This window comes from Lissotriton vulgaris, chromosome 4_2 (assembly GCF_964263255.1).
Source record: "Lissotriton vulgaris chromosome 4_2, aLisVul1.2, whole genome shotgun sequence".
NCBI classification, from domain to species: Eukaryota; Metazoa; Chordata; class Amphibia; order Caudata; family Salamandridae; genus Lissotriton; species Lissotriton vulgaris.
The window spans coordinates 19,049,743-19,069,122 of NC_141692.1; the positions used below are offsets into that span (position 1 = coordinate 19,049,743).

General features: G+C 54.7%; 1 long non-coding RNA gene across 1 annotated transcript; it reads right to left on the bottom strand.

Annotated features, from left to right (window-relative positions):
- Positions 1 to 813: 813 nt before the first annotated feature.
- Positions 814 to 18,880, bottom strand: LOC147718156 (uncharacterized). Its single transcript, XR_015295557.1, has 3 exons — positions 18,773 to 18,880; positions 18,642 to 18,671; positions 814 to 1,047 (listed from the first exon to the last, which is right to left on the bottom strand). It is a non-coding gene; the product is annotated as an uncharacterized LOC147718156 (long non-coding RNA).
- Positions 18,881 to 19,380: the final 500 nt, after the last annotated feature.

The following is a 19,380-nucleotide window of genomic DNA, read 5'->3' on the forward strand; positions in this document are numbered from 1 at the left end:
ATATCTAAGTAAGGGGTGATTACACCACCTTACCCAGGCGGGGTGAACAGACCTGTGGTGTCAGTTTGGAGGCCCAATCAGGGGTGGCACAATACATGCTGCAGCCAATGGCAGGCCTTGGGTGCACCTATGCCCTAGGTACCTATACAGGGACTCACAAGGGTGACCCAGCAACCAATCTGGTATGTACCTAAAATACATGGTATCAATTTAGAGAGAGAACAGCTAGGCTGTGGTCCTGATTAGCAGGGCCACAGCCAGTCTAAAGTTGAAAAACCAGAAAATCACAGCAAAAAGTGGGGGTGACCATAGGAAGCAGACCCTACTCTCCTACAACAAGCCTGACCTTTTGGTGGCCCTCGGAGCTAAATCCGCCACCTTCCCCGGTCGCATCGGCTAGTAATTTCAGGTTTAGGTTTGACTCCGACCTAAGTGGCAAATCTCGAATAAGCCAAGTCTCATTCACATGTTTCTGGAATTTAAAAGCCTTGAAAAATTTTTACATTTTCTGCCGATGGAATGTAGAAAGTCAATGGTCCATGCATTAGTCATTTTCACAGCTAGACTATGCAAATAGTTTGTATTTGGGCTTGTCAGACTATTTGATTAGGAAACTGCAGACCATACAAAACGCAGCAGCAAGACGACTTAGGAATGTGCCAATCTGCCACCATATATCACCACATCTCAGAGGCCTACATTAGCTGCCAGTCAAAAGACCAAATGAGTTTGAGGTGCACAGAGAAATCAGAGGCTTTGGTCCACAATACCTCATGCAAAGACTTCGGAAACACCATGAAACGAGGGCCTTACGTTCTAACCATCAGGAGCTTCTGGTGACTCCATGCTTCAGGAAAGCTAGGATTGGTGGACGAGCATTCACTGTCAGAACAGCCTTGCTCTTGAATTCCATGCCAGAACCCCTCTAGAAGGCCAAGTCTGAACGTTTGTTCTGGAAGCCCATCCACTTCACCTGGTAATGCTGTTGCTTCCGCTGTTAGCGCCGGGACATCTCCGTCGGTCGGAGGTAGCCGTGCCCTCTATAAGCTGCATTGATAATAATAATAATATTAATTTGTAGTTGTTATTTTATGATATATTAAATTATATACATGAATGGTTTTTGTACTGTACATATCTTGAACTGAATTATTTCAGGGTCCCACATATGATAATCGCTGAAAAGGAAGCAGGGAGAAGACTTGTAATTATCCAGGGTTTAACAGGGGAGGCGCAGCAAGGAGAAATGTCTTTACTTCTCCTCATTATGTCCTCTTTCCACACATTTTTACGCACATTTGGAATTAGGAAAGAGAATCAGAGGATTTTTTTTGTGTTGTGTTCCTGCACAAAAACAATCCTGCCTACAACACAAGGGTGCCTGCGTTGGCGCTAGACAGCAGATTGTGCGGTAGGGCAGGCAGAGAACATGAATGCAATATATCTTGTAAATATGTCACATTGGCTCCTCCCTGTTTACGCAACGCAGCACGTTTTCTTGCTGTGTTGCGTGTACATTGTTAATCTAGCCCTCAGAGTCTGTGTTCATTCTTTCGTTGTCCATGGATTGAGACATTGTAGTAACCGAGTAGGCCAGTGCTATGGGGGCCTTTACACAGTTTAAGTCACTAGGCTCTAGGGAGGCACACGCCCTCTTCAAAATGTTTCTGAATATAAGGCTGTATGCAGCGCCAGCCACGGTGCTGCCAGTGGCGTACAGCGTGCATGTGCTGCCTTTGATACAGTAGTACAGTCTGTGTTGGGGTGCCCCCCCCACCTCCAAGGATGCCTCCACTGAGCCCTGTGCCTGGTTCTGGGTGACCTCTAGCCCAGCTGTCCTTGGAACGCTGTGTGCAGCGCCAGCCCCGGTGCTGCCAGTGGCGAACAGCGTGTAAGCGCTGCCCGTGATATGGCAGTGCAGTCTGTGTTGGGGTGCCCCCCCAGCCTCCAGCTGCAAGGATGTCTCCACTAAGGCCTGTGACTGGTCCTGGGTGACCTCTAGCCCAGATGTCCTTGGAAGGGTGCGTGCACATGCCCCATGGGGTTGTGTGCGTTGCTCTGGTGCGTGCTGTGTGTGCAGCCGGAGGTCTTTACATATGCACGTGGGTGGCACATGGATGGTTAATTACCAGGGGCCTTATTTATGAAGGACTTGCGCCGCCGGTGCGTCAATTTTAACATGGGAAAAAGTGACGCACCGGCGGCGCAAGTCCTTCATAAATAAGGCCCCAGGAACTCATTGAGGCCAGTGCAGCTACGTCACGGCTCCTTGGGTTGCAAGCGTGGGGGGGAGGGGTGGCTGTCATCACTGGAGCAGCGAGTGCTGAGATGTTAATGCCCGGGTAGAGTTACTCTGCAGTGTGCCACAGTGTGTCTGGAATGCACCGGGGGGGGGGGGGGGGGGGGCTCTGTGTCTTTCCTGCGTCTCCAGGGAGTGAGGTCTGTCAGGAGTGAGCTCTGCAGACCCCCCCCCCCCCGGTGCGGCTCATTCATCACCTCAGTCTGGTGTCACTCGTCTGTGCAGCCTGTGCACTCAGTCACTGCTCACCCCAGCAAATGACTCACCTTTGAGGAAGAGGGAGGGTGGGGGGGTTGGGGGTAAGGGTGCTATCAGGGCTCCCCCGAGGAAGGAGTGACAGCACTGGAGAGGGTGTGTCACCTGATATATATTCCCTCTATGCTATCAGGGCTCCACCAATGAAAGCGTGACAGCACTGGAGAGGGTGGGTGACTTGATATATTCCCTCAGTACTATCAGGGCTCCTCAGAGGAAGGAGTGACAACACTGGAGAGGGTGGGTGACTTGGTATATTCCCTCTGTACTATCAGGGCTCCTCAGAGAAAGGAGTGACAGCACTGGAGAAGGTGTGTCACCTGATATATTCCCTCTGTGCTATCACGACTCCACCAAGGAAGGTGTGACAGCACTGGAGCGGGTGGGCGACTTGATAAATTCCCTCTGTGCTATCAGGGCTCCACCAAACGAAGGCGTGACAGCACTGGAGAGGGTGGGGGACTTGATATATTCCCTCTGTATTATCAGGGCTCCGAGGAAGGAGTGACGGCACTGGAGAGAGTGAATCATCCGATATATTCCCTCTGTGCTATCAGGGCTCTTCCGAGGAAGGAGTGACGGCACTAGAAAGGGTGTGTCACCTGATATATTCCCTCTGTGCTATCAGGGCTCCTCTGAGGAAGGAGTGACAGCACTGGAGAGGGTGTGTCACCTGATATATTCCCTCTGTGCTATCAGGGCTCCACCAACGAAGGCGTTACAGCACTGGAGAGGATGGGTGACATGATATATTCCCTCTCTACTATCAGGGCTCCTCAGAGGAAGGAGTGACAGCACTGGAGAGGGTGGGTGTCATGATATATTCCCTCTCTACTATCAGGGCTCCTCAGAGAAAGGAGTGACAGCACTGGAGAAGGTGTGTCACCTGATATATTCCCTCTGTGCTATCACGGCTCCACCAATGAAGGCGTGACAGCACTGGAGAGGGTGGGTGACTTGATATATCCCCTCAGTACTATCAGGGCTCCTCAGAGGAAGGAGTGACAGCACTGGAGAGGGTGGGTAACTTGATATATTCCCTCTGTGCTATCAGGGCTCCTCTGAGGAAGGAGTGACAGCACTGGAGAGGGTGTGTCACCTGATATATTCCCTCTGTGCTATCAGGGCTCCTCCGATGAAGGACTGACAGCACTGGAGAGGGTGTGTCACCTGATATATTCCCTCTGTGCTATCAGGGCTCCACCAACGAAGGCGTGACAGCACTGGAGAGGGTGAGTGACTTGATATTTTCCCTCAGTACTATCAGGGCTCCTCAGAGGAAGGAGTGACAGCACTGGAGAAGGTGAGCGACCTGATATATTCCCTCTGTGCTATCAGGACTCAGAGGAAGGAGTGACAGCACTAGAGAGAGTGTGTCACCTGATATTTCCCTCTGTGCTATCAGGGCTCCTCCGAGGAAGGAATGACAGCACTGGAGAGGGTGTGTCACCTGATATATTCCCGCTGTGCTATCAGGGCTCCCCAAACGAAGGTGTGACAGCACTGGAGAGGGTGGGTGACTTGATATAATCCCTCAGTACTATCTGGGCTCCTCAGAGGAAGGAGTGACAGCACTGGAGAGGGTGAGTGACCTGATATATTCCCTCTGTGCAATCAGGACTCAGAGGAAGGAGTGACAGCACTGGAGAGAATGGGTGACATGATATATTCCCTCTGTACTATCAGGACTCCTCAGAGGAAGGAGTGACAGCATTGGAGAGGGTGGTTGACATGATATTTTCCCTCTGTACTATCAGGACTCCTCAGAGGAAGGAGTGACAGCACTGGTGAGAGTAAGTCACCCAATATATTCCCTCTGTCCTATCAGCGCAGAGGAAGGAGTGACGGCATGTTGGGATGCAGCAGACCCCGAGGCAACGATTCTGGGCTCTAAGGCCTCTCTAAGCAAGGAGTGACAGTACTCGAGAGGGTTGCTCACCTGATATGTTTATTCTGTGCTAACAGGGCTTCTTTTAGACAAAAAGGTTTCTAGCTCAATTCATAAATCCAGGTGGTCTTCTTTATGGCATAATCCTAAAATTAAGACTGATATGGACTCGGTTACAATGTCAGCCTGGGCTAGCAAATGTATTACGTTGGTCAAAGACCTTTATGATTCCAATCAGGACCCAATCCCTTTCTCTTCTTTAGCTAGGCAGTCTAATCTCAATAATATGGATTTTTATTCATTTCTGAAATTAAAGGTTGCCTTGTCTAAAGCATCTTTTTAACCTGATTCACATACCATTTCCCTCCTTTCTATGTGTTATAGGTCAGGTCACTTTGCCTCTAGAATACATACTTTTTATCCACCACACCGCTTTTACAGTCTACGGTTACACAGCAGAAATAGGCACATCACTTAGAGCATATGTTAAAGCACATTACAGCAGAAAGCTGGCAACTCATTGGGAAGTTTTCACTATGAAATAAGATTGATCCTTCTCTAATTAAAAAAAAAAAAATGTTTTACTCTCAATCTTCTACAGTGGACCCCGGCTCGCTTGTATAAACTCAAACTTAAAGTTAATTATCTTTTGTTGGAGCTGTAATATAGCTGCTGGTACCTATCAACATATGTTTTTTGAATGCACGTTATAACAACCTTTTTGGGAGCTGATTCACAAACATTTATTATTATAGCCTTATAGCCCGCCGTAGAGGGCTATACCTCCTATTAAAGGCCCTCTCCAGCGTTAAAGGCCCGGAGCCAAAGGCGAGGGGCTTTAACAAGGGAGAGGGACTTTAATAGCGGTATAGCCCATCTATGAAGGGCTATAAGGCTATTAGAACATTCTGTCACTAGAGGGCAGAATGTTCTATCAAAAAAACAAAGCCTTTTGGGAGCGTGAGGGGATTGGAATGCCCTCAGGCTCCCTGAAGCCTTTGTTCACAGCCAGAGGTGTGAACAAAGAAACATTGGAATGTGGGAGCTCCAGGCTTATACCAGCCATTATAAGCCCAGAGCACTCCATTGTTTTCAATGGAGCTCCCAACATTCCAATGTTCTAATAATGTTTGATATTAAATTTGAGCTCTGTTTACCTCTAATTTTATTAGGTCCATGGGCTGCACCATTTCCGTTATCTTTGGACGCTACAGATATTCAATTGGTAGATTTGCTGTTATCAATTGCTGTTAAAATCATATTAACAGAGTGGAAATCCTTTAAGTCAACGTCACATCATACGTGGTGGGCATGAGTTTCGTTTCTCTGAGGGGCTCATACTTCTGTGGAGGAGAAACATTAAACGCCTTTGTTAGACCCGGCCTCGTGGCGTGGTCCTCCCTGACCTGTAGCAACACCCTTCCGAGCTTTACACCACAACAGACCCCTAAGTCCTCCGGCCTAGCCAACCCTTCCCTCCATGTACCCATAACCGTCCCCGGACTTCCCAGTCCATGCCTCCATCTTCCCGGCCCGTAGGCCCTGTGTGCCCACTTCCCGGCACCTAAGATGGCCGCCCGAGCCAGCGCGGCCTAGGCCGAGAGGCACCACCCTGGCTGGAGGACAGAGCGCTCCCCTTGAGTGAGGGAGGGAGGAGCAGTATCTTTCACACCTCCGACCTCTCCTCGAGAAGTGGGTTTCGATCGCCCCTCCGGCCACCCGGAGGGCTGGCTCCACGCCTGCTGTGTGTCTGGGACTCCTCCCGAACCTGACATGAATGGATCAAAGGGCCGCGTGGCAGGAAGCCCCAACGAGTGGCCCCCCAGGTGCTAAGACTCCCGCAGACCAGAACTCCGGAGATCAAAGAGGAGCAGTCCTATAACTAGGGATGCTCCGGGACTATCAAGAGATTCGATTCTGGAACGACGAGAGCCCTGCTGAGGTGGTCGCGGCTCGCTTGGCAGAGAAGGACTTCTGCTGGAACCACCTGAGCCCTGCTGAGTGACTCGCGGCTCCCTTGCAACTTTGGAACACCTGAGCCCTGCTGAGTGACTCGCGGCTCCCTTGCAAATTTGGAACACCTGAGCCCTGCTGAGTGACTCGCGGCTCCCTTGCAACTTTGGAACACCTGAGCCCACCTGAGTGACTCGCGGCTCCCCTGAAGATCCTAGACGTCCGACATCGTGCTTGAGCCCTGCTGAGTGACTCGCGGCTCCCTGACTCTCCTGGTCCGGCTGGATCCCAAAGATCGCACTGTATTCCCCGGCTCAAGGATTGAGAGCTGTGCACCGGATACGCTTTGAGATAGACACTGATCCCGTCAGACTGTCCCGCTACCCCCTACCCTGACCGAGACTCTTTGAATCTTGCTCTATTTGTAAACCTGCCTTTGCCAATTATAAAGATCCTTTGGAATCAAAAGATAAAGAAATGTTCTTAAGAAGCTATGGTGTGGTGTCTCCTTGTCGTGTGGTGCTTGTGTAGTGTGTATGATCCTAGATCCGAGATTCTCTCCCTGAGAAGTCTCCAGCCAGTGCTCGTCTTTGTAACTAGGGAGGTGGGTCCCCGGGTGGTCAGGTACACTTCCTGCCCTCCCCTGAAGTCGCCTTCTAACAGCCTTCTATTTCTAGTGTTGTGTGGAGGTCTCTCAATAAATATATGAACTTGGCTTCACAAGGCTTGGTGACTTAATCTCCTTTTGTGTCTTCCTCTTAATGTATCTCCCCCATTGAAGTAGGTGTGCCAATCTCTTGCTTATCTTTTCTTTCTTCTCTCTTCTTCTTTTCTTCCTCCTTACTACTTTCTTCACTCTTTTCCTTTATTTTGTTAATTGATTTATTCAAGCAATACAACTGATATCTTCGAATTGTTTCTTTACCTTTTAGCATATTTTGATTGATTTTATTTTATTTATAATGTTGATTGCCTATTCACTTATTGTTCAAAATGTTAAGCTGTAGTGCATATTATTGTATTTTTATTATTTTTACTCTTTTTCTTAAAATAATAAAGATATTAGACCAAAGGGCTTCTTTTTGAAAGGAGTGACAGCACGTGGTTGGGAGCAGACCCTGGTGTATCCGTTCTGGGCTCCAAGCAGGGAGTGACAGCTCTGGAGAGGGCCGCGCCCCTGATATGTTCATTCTGTTCTTTCAGGATTGCACTCAGCATGGCTGAGTGCACAGGAGAGGGAGTTCCCTTTCACATATTCAATCTCTGCTTCTAGAACTCTTCTCAACAAGGAGTGACATCACTAGTGCGAGGTTCATTATTTGATGTCTGGGCTCCTTTCAGCCTTTTTGGTATAAAGATTAATAAGTCATATCTCCTTTTTGTTCTTTATATGTTGAATTCTCCAACCAGGGATCATGACAACTCTTAAGGAAGAGGCATTAGGGGGGCAGATGCCTCATGTGCTACTGGGCCACCCAGGACATCCACGTGGGCACATTGCCATCAGTTCTTTTTATTACTTTAGCCCCTTTCTTTGGCTCTCTAACCATTCCAGCCCAGGGCAGGCAGAGTGAACCCAGACCTTCCTCAGTGGGGGCTTTCTCTTCACTCGATTTAGTATTAAAAAACAATGGTTCCTGTGGACACTTAATGAAGTCATCTCAATGTATATGACCACAATGGCAAAATACTGGGTTAAAGTGATATTGGAGAGAGAAGGAAGCAAATATACCTCTGATTTGTTTTTGAATCAAAATTATTTATATAATAGTTGAAATAAAATACTGTTTCAAAGTAATACATTTGAACATTCATGGAGTAACAGATCTTCTAATATATGCTGCACACTCCACATGCACCAATGGCCTTGTTCCTTCAGGGCAAAGCATCGCCTGCCCCTGCCTACCAGAATATTTATCCTTTCTGATTTCCGCTTCTAGGCGCTACATCCTAGTATAACGTGTCTCTTCCATCTCCAGAAGAGTGGCTCTTAACCTGAGTGAGACAATCTCCGAGTAGATTCGCTCTCTAGTGACCGCGTCACCCTCAGACCTGAGCGCGGTTCTTCTGCCCATCACTCTGTTCTTTATAGCTGGGACCCTCAGTGCCTACAAGGGGCGTGAGGTCTGTCATGGAGCGCCTTCCTGCTCGCCACATCCCAGCGACGTGATACTGCTGATGCCCTGTGACCACCTGGGGTTTGGACATCGCTCCCTTCTGAAGCAGTGTCAGGGTCTCAGCACTCCCTCCACGAGCAGCTGGTCGGTAGAGTGGTGGCGCGTCTTCAGATGCTGCCCTTCAATGGCACAGACCAGCCAGAGAGAGTCTCACCGCCATACCGCCCAGCCCGAGACGTGCACCAGGGTACCCGCGACTACACCAGGGCACACTCAGACCCAAGTCTGACCTGCTGCATCAGGGAGCCCATGGAAGCAGTGGCCCCGGCATGGACCCTGTCTGAGTTCACCCGGAAGTATGACCCCCAGGGCTGACCCCTGGTTGATCTGTGAAGCTACCACTTAGCTGAAACTTTCGGGGATTCCAGATCGACTTTGGTGCCTTCCTTCCTTCTACAGCTTCTCAAACCATGACCTACCCCGACCTCCCCCTGAGACTCCAGACTGCTCCGTCCCCACTTCACCCTTAGACCTTGGCCCTGGGATGGAGGTTACTGCATGCCAGGCTTCACGCGCCAGGCCTTGCTTGGATGGATGGAGAATGCTCTCCATGCCCAGGGCTCTGGTTATGTCGACCTCCCTGGGGGGGATGATTTCCAGGTTTGGGCTTTCTGTGGGCCCCGGGGGGAGGGTGGTACCAGGTGCTGACCGGTTCTTGATCGGTGGGGCTGTTTCAGCAGTGTAGTTTGAGGTCTGGGGGTGATGCGCCCTTTGCCAGGGTGCTTGTAGGAGCTTACGCCTTTTCTGCTCTCACCTCTACATCTTGTAACTTTGATAGCAAAAGTCCCAGCCCCACTTGCTCGGCCAGCTCCACGCCTAGTGGTGAAAACTGTGGGGGACAATTGTGGGTGTTCAGGTTGGTTCCCATGATGTAACAGGGGGCCTTCCTTGGTGTGGCCCTCACCGGCGGGGCCCTCACTGGTGTCGCACTCACTGGTGTGGCACTCACTGGTGGGGCCCTCAATGGTGGAGCCCTCATTGGTGGGGCCCTCATTGGTGGGGCCCTCACTGATGGGGCCCTCACAGGTGTCGCACTCACTGGTGTTGCACTCACTGGTGGGGCCCTCAATGGTGGAGCCCTCACTGTAGGGGCCCTCACTGGTGGAGCACTCACTGGTAGGGCCCTCACTGGTGGGGCCCTCACTGGTGGGGCCCTCACTGGTGTGGCCCTCACTGGTGTGGCACTCACTGGTGGGGCCCTCACTGGTGGGACCCTCACTGGTGGGACCCTCACTGGTGGGGCCCTTACTGGTGGGGCCCTCACCGGTGTGGCACTCACCGGTGGGGCCCTCACCGGTGGGGCCCTCACCGGGGGGGCCCTCACCCGTGGGGCCCTCACCCGTGGGGCCCTCACCCGTGGGGCCTTCCCCGGTGTGGCACTCACTGGTGAGGCCCTCACTGGTGGAGCCCTTACTGGTGGCCCCTCACTGGTGTGGCACTCACTGGTGAGGCCCTCACTGGTGGGGCCCTCACTGGTGGAGCCCTTACTGGTGGGGCCCTCACTGGTGGGGCCCTCACTGGTGGGGCCCTCACTGGTGGGGCCCTCACTGGTGGGGCCCTCACTGGTGGGGCCCTCACTGGTGTGGTACTCACTGGTGTGGTACTCACTGGTGTTGCCCTCACTGGTGGGGCCCTCACTGGTGGGGCCCTCACTGGTGGGGCCCTCACTGGTGTGGCACTCACTGGTGGGGCCCTCACTGGTGTGGCACTCACTGGTGGGGCCCTCACTGGTGGGGCCCTCACTGGTGGGGCCCTCACTGGTGGGGCCCTCACTGGTGGGGCCCTCACTGGTGGGTCACTCACTGGTGGGGCCCTCACTGGTGTGGCCCTCACTGGTGGGGCCCTCACTGGTGGGGCCCTCACTGGTGTGGCACTCACTGGTGAGGCCCTCACTGGTGGGGCACTCACTGGTGTGGCACTCACTGGTGGGGCACTCACTGGTGTGGCACTCACTGGTGGGGCACTCACTGGTGTGGCACTCACTGGTGAGGCCCTCACTGGTGAGGCCCTCACTGGTGGGGCACTCACTGGTGGGGCACTCACTGGTGGGGCACTCACTGGTGTGGCACTCACTGGTGGGGCACTCACTGGTGTCGCACTCACTGGTGTGGCACTCACTGGTGGGGCCCTCACTGGTGGGGCCCTCACTGGTGGGGCCCTCACTGGTGGGGCACTCACTGGTGAGGTCCTCACTGGTGTCGCACTCACTGGTGGGGCCCTCACTGGTGGGGCCCTCACTGGTGTAGCACTCACTGGTGGGGCCCTCACTGGTGGGGCCCTCACTGGTGGGGCCCTCACTGGTGTGGCACTCACTGGTGTGGCACTCACTGGTGAGGCCCTCACTGGTGGAGCCCTTACTGGTGGGGCCCTCACTGGTGGGGCCCTCACTGGTGGGGCCCTCACTGGTGTGGCACTCACTGGTGAGGCCCTCACTGGTGGGGCACTCACTGGTGTGGCACTCACTGGTGGGGCACTCACTGGTGTGGCACTCACTGGTGGAACCCTCACTGGTGAGGCCCTCACTGGTGTGGCCCTCACTGGTGGAGTCCTTACTGGTGAGGCCCCCACTGTGTCGCATTCACTGGTGGGGCCCTCACTGGTGGGGCCCTCACTGGTGGGGCCCTCCCTGGTGGGGCCCTCCCTGGTGGGGCCCTTACTGGTGTGGCACTCACTGGTGAGGCCCTCACTGGTGGAGCCCTTACTGGTGGGGCCCTCACTGGTGGGACCCTCACTGATGAGGCCCTCACTGGTGGGGCCCTCACTGGTGGAGCCCTCACTGGTGGGGCCCTTACTGGTGGGGCCCTCACTGGTGGGGCCCTCACTGGTGTTTCCCTCACTGGTGGGGCCCTCACTGGTGGGGCCCTCACTGGTGGAGCCCTTACTGGTGGAGCCCTTACTGGTGGGGCCCTCACTGGTGTGGCACTCACTGGTGGGGCCCTCACTGGTGGGGCCCTCACTGGTGTGGCCCTCACTGGTGGGGCCCTCACTGGTTGGGCCCTCAGTGGAGAGGCCCTCACTGGTGTGGCACTCACTGGTGTGGCACTCACTGGTGTGGCACTCACTGGTGTGGCCCTCACTGGTGAGACCCTCACTGGTGTGGCACTCACTGGTGTGGCACTCACTGGTGAGGCCCTCACTGGTGGGGCCCTCACTGGTGGGGCCCTCACTGGTGGGGCCCTCACTGGTGGGGCCCTCACTGGTGGAGCCCTTACTGGTGGGGCCCTCACTGGTGTCACACTCACTGGTGGGGCCCTCACTGGTGGGGCCCTCACTGGTGTGGCACTCACTGGTGAGGCCCTCACTGGTGGAGCCCTCACTGGTGGGGCCCTCACTGGTGGGGCCCTCACTGGTGGGGCCCTCACTGGTGGGGCCTTCCCCGGTGTGGCACTCACTGGTGAGGCCCTCACTGGTGGAGCCCTTACTGGTGGGCCCTCACTGGTGTGGCACTCACTGGTGAGGCCCTCACTGGTGGGGCCCTCACTGGTGGAGCCCTCACTGGTGGAGCCCTTACTGGCGGGGCCCTCACTGGTGGGGCCCTCACTGGTGGGGCCCTCACTGGTGGGGCCCTCACTGGTGTGGTACTCACTGATGTGGCACTCACTGGTAGGGCCCTCACTGGTGGGTCCCCCACTGGTGGGGCCCTCACTGGTGGGGCCCTCACTGGTGGGACCCTAACTGGTGGGGCCCTCACTGGTGGAGCCCTCACTGGTGTGGTACTCACTGGTGTGGCACTCACTGGTAGGGCCCTCACTGGTGGGGCCCCCACTGGTGGGGCCCTCACTGGTGGGGCCCTCACTGGTGTCGCACTCACTGGTGGGGCCCTCACTGGTGGGGCCCTCACTGGTGGGACCCTTACTGGTGGGGCCCTCACTGGTGGGGCCCTCACTGGTGGGGCCCTCACTGGTGGGGACCTCACTGGTGGGGACCTCACTGGTGGGGCCCTCACTGGTGGGGCCCTCACTGGTGGGGCCCTCACTGGTGGAGCCCTTACTGGTGAGGCCCTCACTGGTGGAGCCCTTACTGGTGGAGCCCTTACTGGTGGGGCACTCACTGGAGGGGCCCTCACTGGTGGGGTCCTCACTGGTGGGGTCCTCACTGGTGGAGCCCTCACTGGTGGGGCCCTCACTGGTGGGGCCCTCACTGGTGAGGCCCTCACTGGTGTCGCACTCACTGGTGGGGCCCTCACTGGTGGGGCACTTACTGGTGAGGCCCTCACTGGTGTCGCATTCACTGGTGGGGCCCTCACTGGTGGGGCCCTCACTGGTGGGGCCCTCACTGGTGTGGCACTCACTGGTGAGGCCCTCACTGGTGGAGCCCTTACTGGTGGGGCCCTTACTGGTGGGGCCCTTACTGGTGGGGCCCTCACTGGTGTGGCACTCACTGGTGGGGCCCTCACTTGTGGGGCCCTCACTGGTGGGGCCCTCACTGGTGGGGCCCTTACTGGTGGGGCCCTCACTGGTGGGGCCCTCACTGGTGAGGCCCTCACTGGTGGAGCCCTTACTGGTGAGGCCCTCACTGGTGGAGCCCTTACTGTTGGAGCCCTTACTGGTGGAGCCCTCACTGGTGTGGCACTCACTGGTGGGGCCCTCACTGGTGGAGCCCTTACTGGTGGGGCCCTCACTGGTATGGCCCTCACTGTTGTGGCCCTCACTGGTGGGGCCCTCACTGGTTGGGCCCTCACTGGTGTGGCCCTCACCGGTGGGGCCCTCACCGGTGTGGCACTCACTGGTGTGGCACTCACTGGTGGGGCACTCACTGGTGGGGCACTCACTGGTGAGGCCCTCACTGGTGTCGCACTCACTGGTGGGGCCCTCACTGGTGGGGCCCTCACTGGTGGGGCACTCACTGGTGAGGCCCTCACTGGTGTGGCCCTCACTGGTGGGGCCCTCACTGGTGTGGCACTCACTGGTGGGGCACTCACTGGTGGGGCACTCACTGGTGAGGCCCTCACTGGTGAGGCCCTCACTGGTGTGGCCCTCACTGGTGTGGCCCTCACTGGTGTGGCCCTCACTGGTGGGGCCCTCACTGGTGTGGCACTCACTGGTGGGGCCCTCACTGGTGAGGCCCTCACTGGTGGGGCCCTCACTGGTGGAGCCCTTACTGGTGGGGCCCTCACTGGTGGGGCCCTCACTGGTGAGGCCCTCACTGGTGGGGCCCTCACTGGTGGAGCCCTTACTGGTGAGGCCCTCACTGGTGGAGCCCTTACTGGTGGAGCCCTCACTGGTGTGGCACTCACTGGTGTGGCACTCACTTGTGGGGCCCTCACTGGTGGGGCCCTCACTGGTGGGGCCCTCACTGGTGGAGCCCTTACTGGTGGGGCCCTCACTGTTGTGGCCCTCACTGTTGTGGCCCTCACTGGTGGGGCCCTCACTGGTGTGGCACTCACTGGTGTGGCCCTCACCGGTGGGGCCCTCACCGGTGTGGCACTCACTGGTGTGGCACTCACTCGTGGGGCACTCACTCGTGGGGCACTCACTGGTGAGGCCCTCACTGGTGTCGCACTCACTGGTGGGGCACACACTGCTGAGGCCCTCACTGGTGTCGCACTCACTGGTGGGGCCCTCACTGGTGTCGCACTCACTGGTGGGGCCCTCACTGGTGAGGCCCTCACTGGTGTCGCACTCACTGATGGGGCCCTCACTTGTGGGGCCCTCACTGGTGGGGCCCTCACTGGTGGGGCCCTCACTGGTGTGGCACTCACTGGTGAGGCCCTCACTGGTGGAGCCCTTACTGGTGGGGCCCTCACTGGTGGGGCCCTCACCGGTGTCGCACTCACTGGTGGGGCCCTCACTGGTGGGGCCCTCACTGGTGTGGCACTCACTGGTGAGGCCCTCACTGGTGGAGCCCTCACTGGTGGGGCCCTCACTGGTGTGGCACTCACTGGAGGGGCCCTCACTGGTGAGGCCCTCACTGGTGGGGCCCTCACTGGTGGCGCCCTTACTGGTGGGGCCCTCACTGGTGGGGCCCTCACTGGTGGGGCCCTCACTGGTGGAGCCCTTACTGGTGGAGCCCTCACTGGTGGAGCCCTTACTGGTGGAGCCCTTACTGGTGGGGCCCTCACTGGTGTGGCACTCACTGGAGGGGCCCTCACTGGTGGGGTCCTCACTGGTGGGGCCCTCACTGGTGGGGCCCTCACTGGTGAGGCCCTCACTGGTGTCGCACTCACTGGTGGGGCCCTCACTGGTGGGGCCCTCACTGGTGGGGCCCTTACTGGTGAGGCCCTCACTGGTGTCGCATTCACTGGTGGGGCCCTCACTGGTGGGGCCCTCACTGGTGGGGCCCTCACTGGTGTGGCACTCACTGGTGAGGCCCTCACTGGTGAGGCCCTCACTGTTGAGGCCCTCACTGGTGGAGCCCTTACTGGTGGGGCCCTCACTGGTGTGGCACTCACTGGTGGGGCCCTCACTGGTGGGGCCCTCACTGGTGGAGCCCTTACTGGTGGGGCCCTCACTGGTGGGGCCCTCACTGGTGAGGCCCTCACTGGTGGGGCCCTCACTGGTGAGGCCCTCACTGGTGGGGCCCTCACTGGTGGAGCCCTTACTGGTGAGGCCCTCACTGGTGGAGCCCTTACTGGTGGGGCCCTCACTGGTGTGGCACTCACTGGTGAGGCCCTCACTGGTGGAGCCCTCACTGGTCTGGCCCTCACTAGTGTAGCACTCACTGGAGGGGCCCTCACTGGTGAGGCCCTCACTGGTGAGGCCCTCACTGGTGGGGCCCTCACTGGTGGCGCCCTTACTGGTGGGGCCCTCACTGGTGGGGCCCTCACTGGTGGGGCCCTCACTGGTAGGGCCCTCACTGGTGGGGCCCTCACTGGTGTGGTTCTCACTGGTGTGGCACTCACTGGTAGGGCCCCCACTGGTGGGGCCCCCACTGGTGGGGCCTTCACTGGTGGGGCCCTCACTGGTGTGGTACTCACTGGTGTGGCACTCACTGGTAGGGCCCTCACTGGTAGGGCCCCCACTGGTGGGGCCCTCACTGGTGGGGCCCTCACTGGTGGGACCCTCACTGGTGGGGCCCTCACTGGTGGGGCCCTCACTGGTGGGGCCCTCACTGGTGGGGCCCTTACTGGTGGGGCCCTTACTGGTGTGGCACTCACTGGTGGGGCCCTCACTGGTGGGGCCCTCACTGGTGGAGCCCTCACTGGTGGGGCCCTCACTGGTGAGGCCCTCACTGGTGGGCCCCTCACTGGTGGGGCCCTCACTGGTGGGGCCCTCACTGGTGGGGCCCTCACTGGTGGGGCCCTTACTGGTGAGGCCCTCACTGGTGTCGCATTCACTGGTGGGGCCCTCACTGGTGGGGCCCTCACTGGTGGGGCACTCACTGGTGGGGCCCTCACTGGTGTGGCACTCACTGGTGAGGCCCTCACTGGTGGAGCCCTTACTGGTGGGGCCCTCACTGGTGTGGCACTCACTGGTGGGGGCCTCACTGGTGAGGCCCTCACTGGTGGGGCCCTCACTGGTGGAGCCCTCACTGGTGGGGCCCTCACTGGTGGGGCCCTCACTGGTGAGGCCCTCACTGGTGGGGCCCTCACTGGTGGGGCCCTCACTGGTGGGGCCCTCACTGGTGGGGCCCTCAATGGTGGGGCCCTCACTGGTGGGGCCCTCACTGGTGTGGCACTCACTGGTGCGTCCCTCACTGGTGTGGCACTCACTGGTGTGGCACTCACTGGTGCGGCCCTCACTGGTGGGTCCCTCACTGGTGTGGCACTCACTGGTGAGGCCCTCACTGGTGTGGCACTCACTGGTGTGGCCCTCACTGGTGGGGCCCTCACTGTTGGGGCCCTAACTGTTTGTGCTGAGCAGGTGCGGACAGTGGTGGAGGCTGAATACAGGAGGGAGTATTACAGGGCAGAGACTCCTGTGTCCAGATGGGTGGGAGTGGCAGTCAGCTGCCCGAGCACAGTAGCCGCAGCAGCTACTGAGCAGCAGCTTCTGTGCACCTGCGCAGCCCCTCTGACTGCGCCTAGTGGGTGCCCCTCCCCGCATGAGGGCCTCGAGCCGCCTTAAGTAATTACACCACAAGGATCACCACACAGGGATGTCCGCCAGCTACAGTCAACAGACCACCCTTAATTTTTCTTTTTTTTATAATGTAATGAAACGTAAATACATTTCTAAAAGCGGGAACAACTAGTCAGCCATAAAACATCAAAGCACCACAAAGAAGAAACAGGAAAAGGAAAAATACTGAGCGCAAAGAAGAGAAAATCCAGGATTTAAGATGCTCACAACAGAAAAGGACGTTTTCATCCCTGAGATGTGATGAGTCATTCCAGAGTTTAGCCCCTGCACAAGAAAAGACCGACCACATTGGGAAGCACCGCCTGTCTACTGAACGCAGAGTGCTGCGGCTGTGACATTCAGGGCCACCTGAGGTTTATTGAGCTGTGTCTTGTTGATGTTAACCTAAAGTGCATTGGAATATTCTAAGCCAAGGTCAGAACCACTGCTTTATTCAAATCAAAAGAAATACACAGAATTAGGTTTTCATAGATCTGATGACGTGGAAGCAGGTTCTGGTGTTAACCTGGGCTTCTATGGGAATTCACAAGAACATATTATCAAGCCCATTAGCGCAGTTTTAGCGGCAGTAAGCGGCGATAATTTTATCACACTTCTTAATAATATACCCCTGTTTATCAAAAGACAGTGGGGCAAATTAGCAACAAATAGCAATATTTATCGTTAAATGAGCTTAGCGCATTTTTTTTTATTGCCGCGCATCGCTGGACATTATGGCTGAGATAACGTGCTATTAGCAATGTTTATCTGAAAAGCGATAAAATATCCAGCGATAGCAGCTCAATTTGTGAATATCGCTGGAAATCCAGCGATATTCAGGCATTAACGCTAATGGGGACTTAACCTTGAATATCGACCTCCCATTGGTTATACAGGTTAAGAAGTGGTCTGAGCCGGCATTAGGTTTTGGCGATATTCGCGCAAATTTTTTTATCGCTTCTCCTGCCTTGCTAAAAGGCGATAGCTGTGTTAGCGACTGCTTTCAGTCACTAACAGGTTGGGTACGCCCACTTTCCATGTCATTAGCGATAAGTATTGCTGACATGCAAAGCGCGCCCCAAACCGGTTGCTATTGCCTATAAGCTGTCGCTAACTGCTGTTAGCAACAGCTTGCTAATAGGGCGATAAAAATATTGCTGCTTTAGCGTGAAAAAATCCAGCGAAAGCGGCAATATTGCCCTTGCTAATATGCCCCATTGTCTGTGATTGATTAAAATACTTTGGGTGTCGACCGCATAAGAGTCATAAGGTAGCTAACAACAGCCACCACCAGTGAAGATTCAATGCCATGGATCAAAGAGTTCAAGTGTATCAATGACCACCATTACCTGCTGCTTAAGATGCTTTCTGAATATTTTTGCAAGAGTGGGCAGTAATGAGATTGGCTGATATTATTTAAATTCTCCTGGATTTAGATGTGGGGGCATATTTACGAGCCCCTTTGCACCTCTCTTGCACCATGCAACGTGCAAGAGGGACACAAATGAAAAATTAGGTTTAAGAAGTGATGTAGGGCCACCTTGCAGGATATTTTGTGGTTTGAGTAACGTAACGGAGTGCAAATCACCTTTGTCGCAATACTCTGCGCTAGGGAGGTATTTCCATGGGTGTTGCAGGTAAAAATGGGAATGCTTATGTACGTGATTACAGTGGGTCACTGGAACCATCCCTGAGGGAACACCTGGTTCTCCTCTCTGTGAACAAGAGGATTCCCACACAGTTTTGTTGATAGAGTTTCAGTGTTTATTCTTTGTAATGTTTTTCAAAAAAGTTCATTTAGTTCGTTATATAATCCACAAATAAGGCATTATTATTTTCAATTCATATCCAATGCATTTCGGGTATATACATTGCCCTTCATCAGGGAATAATACTGTTAAGAAAAAATAAAAGTATAACATATTTGTAGTCATTGCGTCACATTATCATTCTATTTCATAACGGTTTTGGTGCATTAAAGTGTGTTTCGCCAACTGATATCCCTTGTGACAAAACGTGAGTAAAGTGAAAAACATGAAAAATGAAAGACTGTTTCATTGAAAACTCACATGCCTGTCCTTGACCGTAGTTGTTATGTGCTAAAAACAAATATGAAAGACAAAAGGTGAATAACTATCTCGTGTTCGCATTCAGTTCATGAAATGTCATGGTTTCTGCTATAATGTCGTGGTTTACTAACCTGTCGTGCATTGCTGGATAACTTCGTTTCAGCCTTTAAACTAGGATTTCTTCTGCATGAAGACGCCACTCGGGAGAGTGTTCGCCATTATATTTTCCGGTTAGGGGCTAGTTGCGATCACGTGGTGTGTTGCAACTAAAAAAAGACTATCTCTTGTGTGCTTTGCGCGCTCGAGAAAAGTTGTGTGTGAGCCCATGTCGGTCTCATGGAGATTGTTATTGATACGGTGAGAAAAACAATGAAAAAATGGCTAATAACTCGCAGGATACTGTGAGGATATAAAATGGACGATTAGAAAAATAAAAATAAAAATAAAACAAAGGGTGGAATCGAACCTTCTAAAGGGTGAATGCAATCTGTGTGTGTTTTAGTGTGATGAGCTATACAATGGTAGGAGTCACAATGATGAATTCACATTAGTAGAAACAAAAAAGTAACATATTCACAACTGTCACAGTTGTACCAATTGGTACCAATGGAGCTTTTTTTATAGATAGCATGAACATTCGATCCTGTCCTTAAGTCCGTTGGGTTTTTGGGTACATAGTTTGTATATCCAAAAGTTTTCTCTCTGAAGAAGGTATTTTGTGTTGTCCCTTCCTTCTATT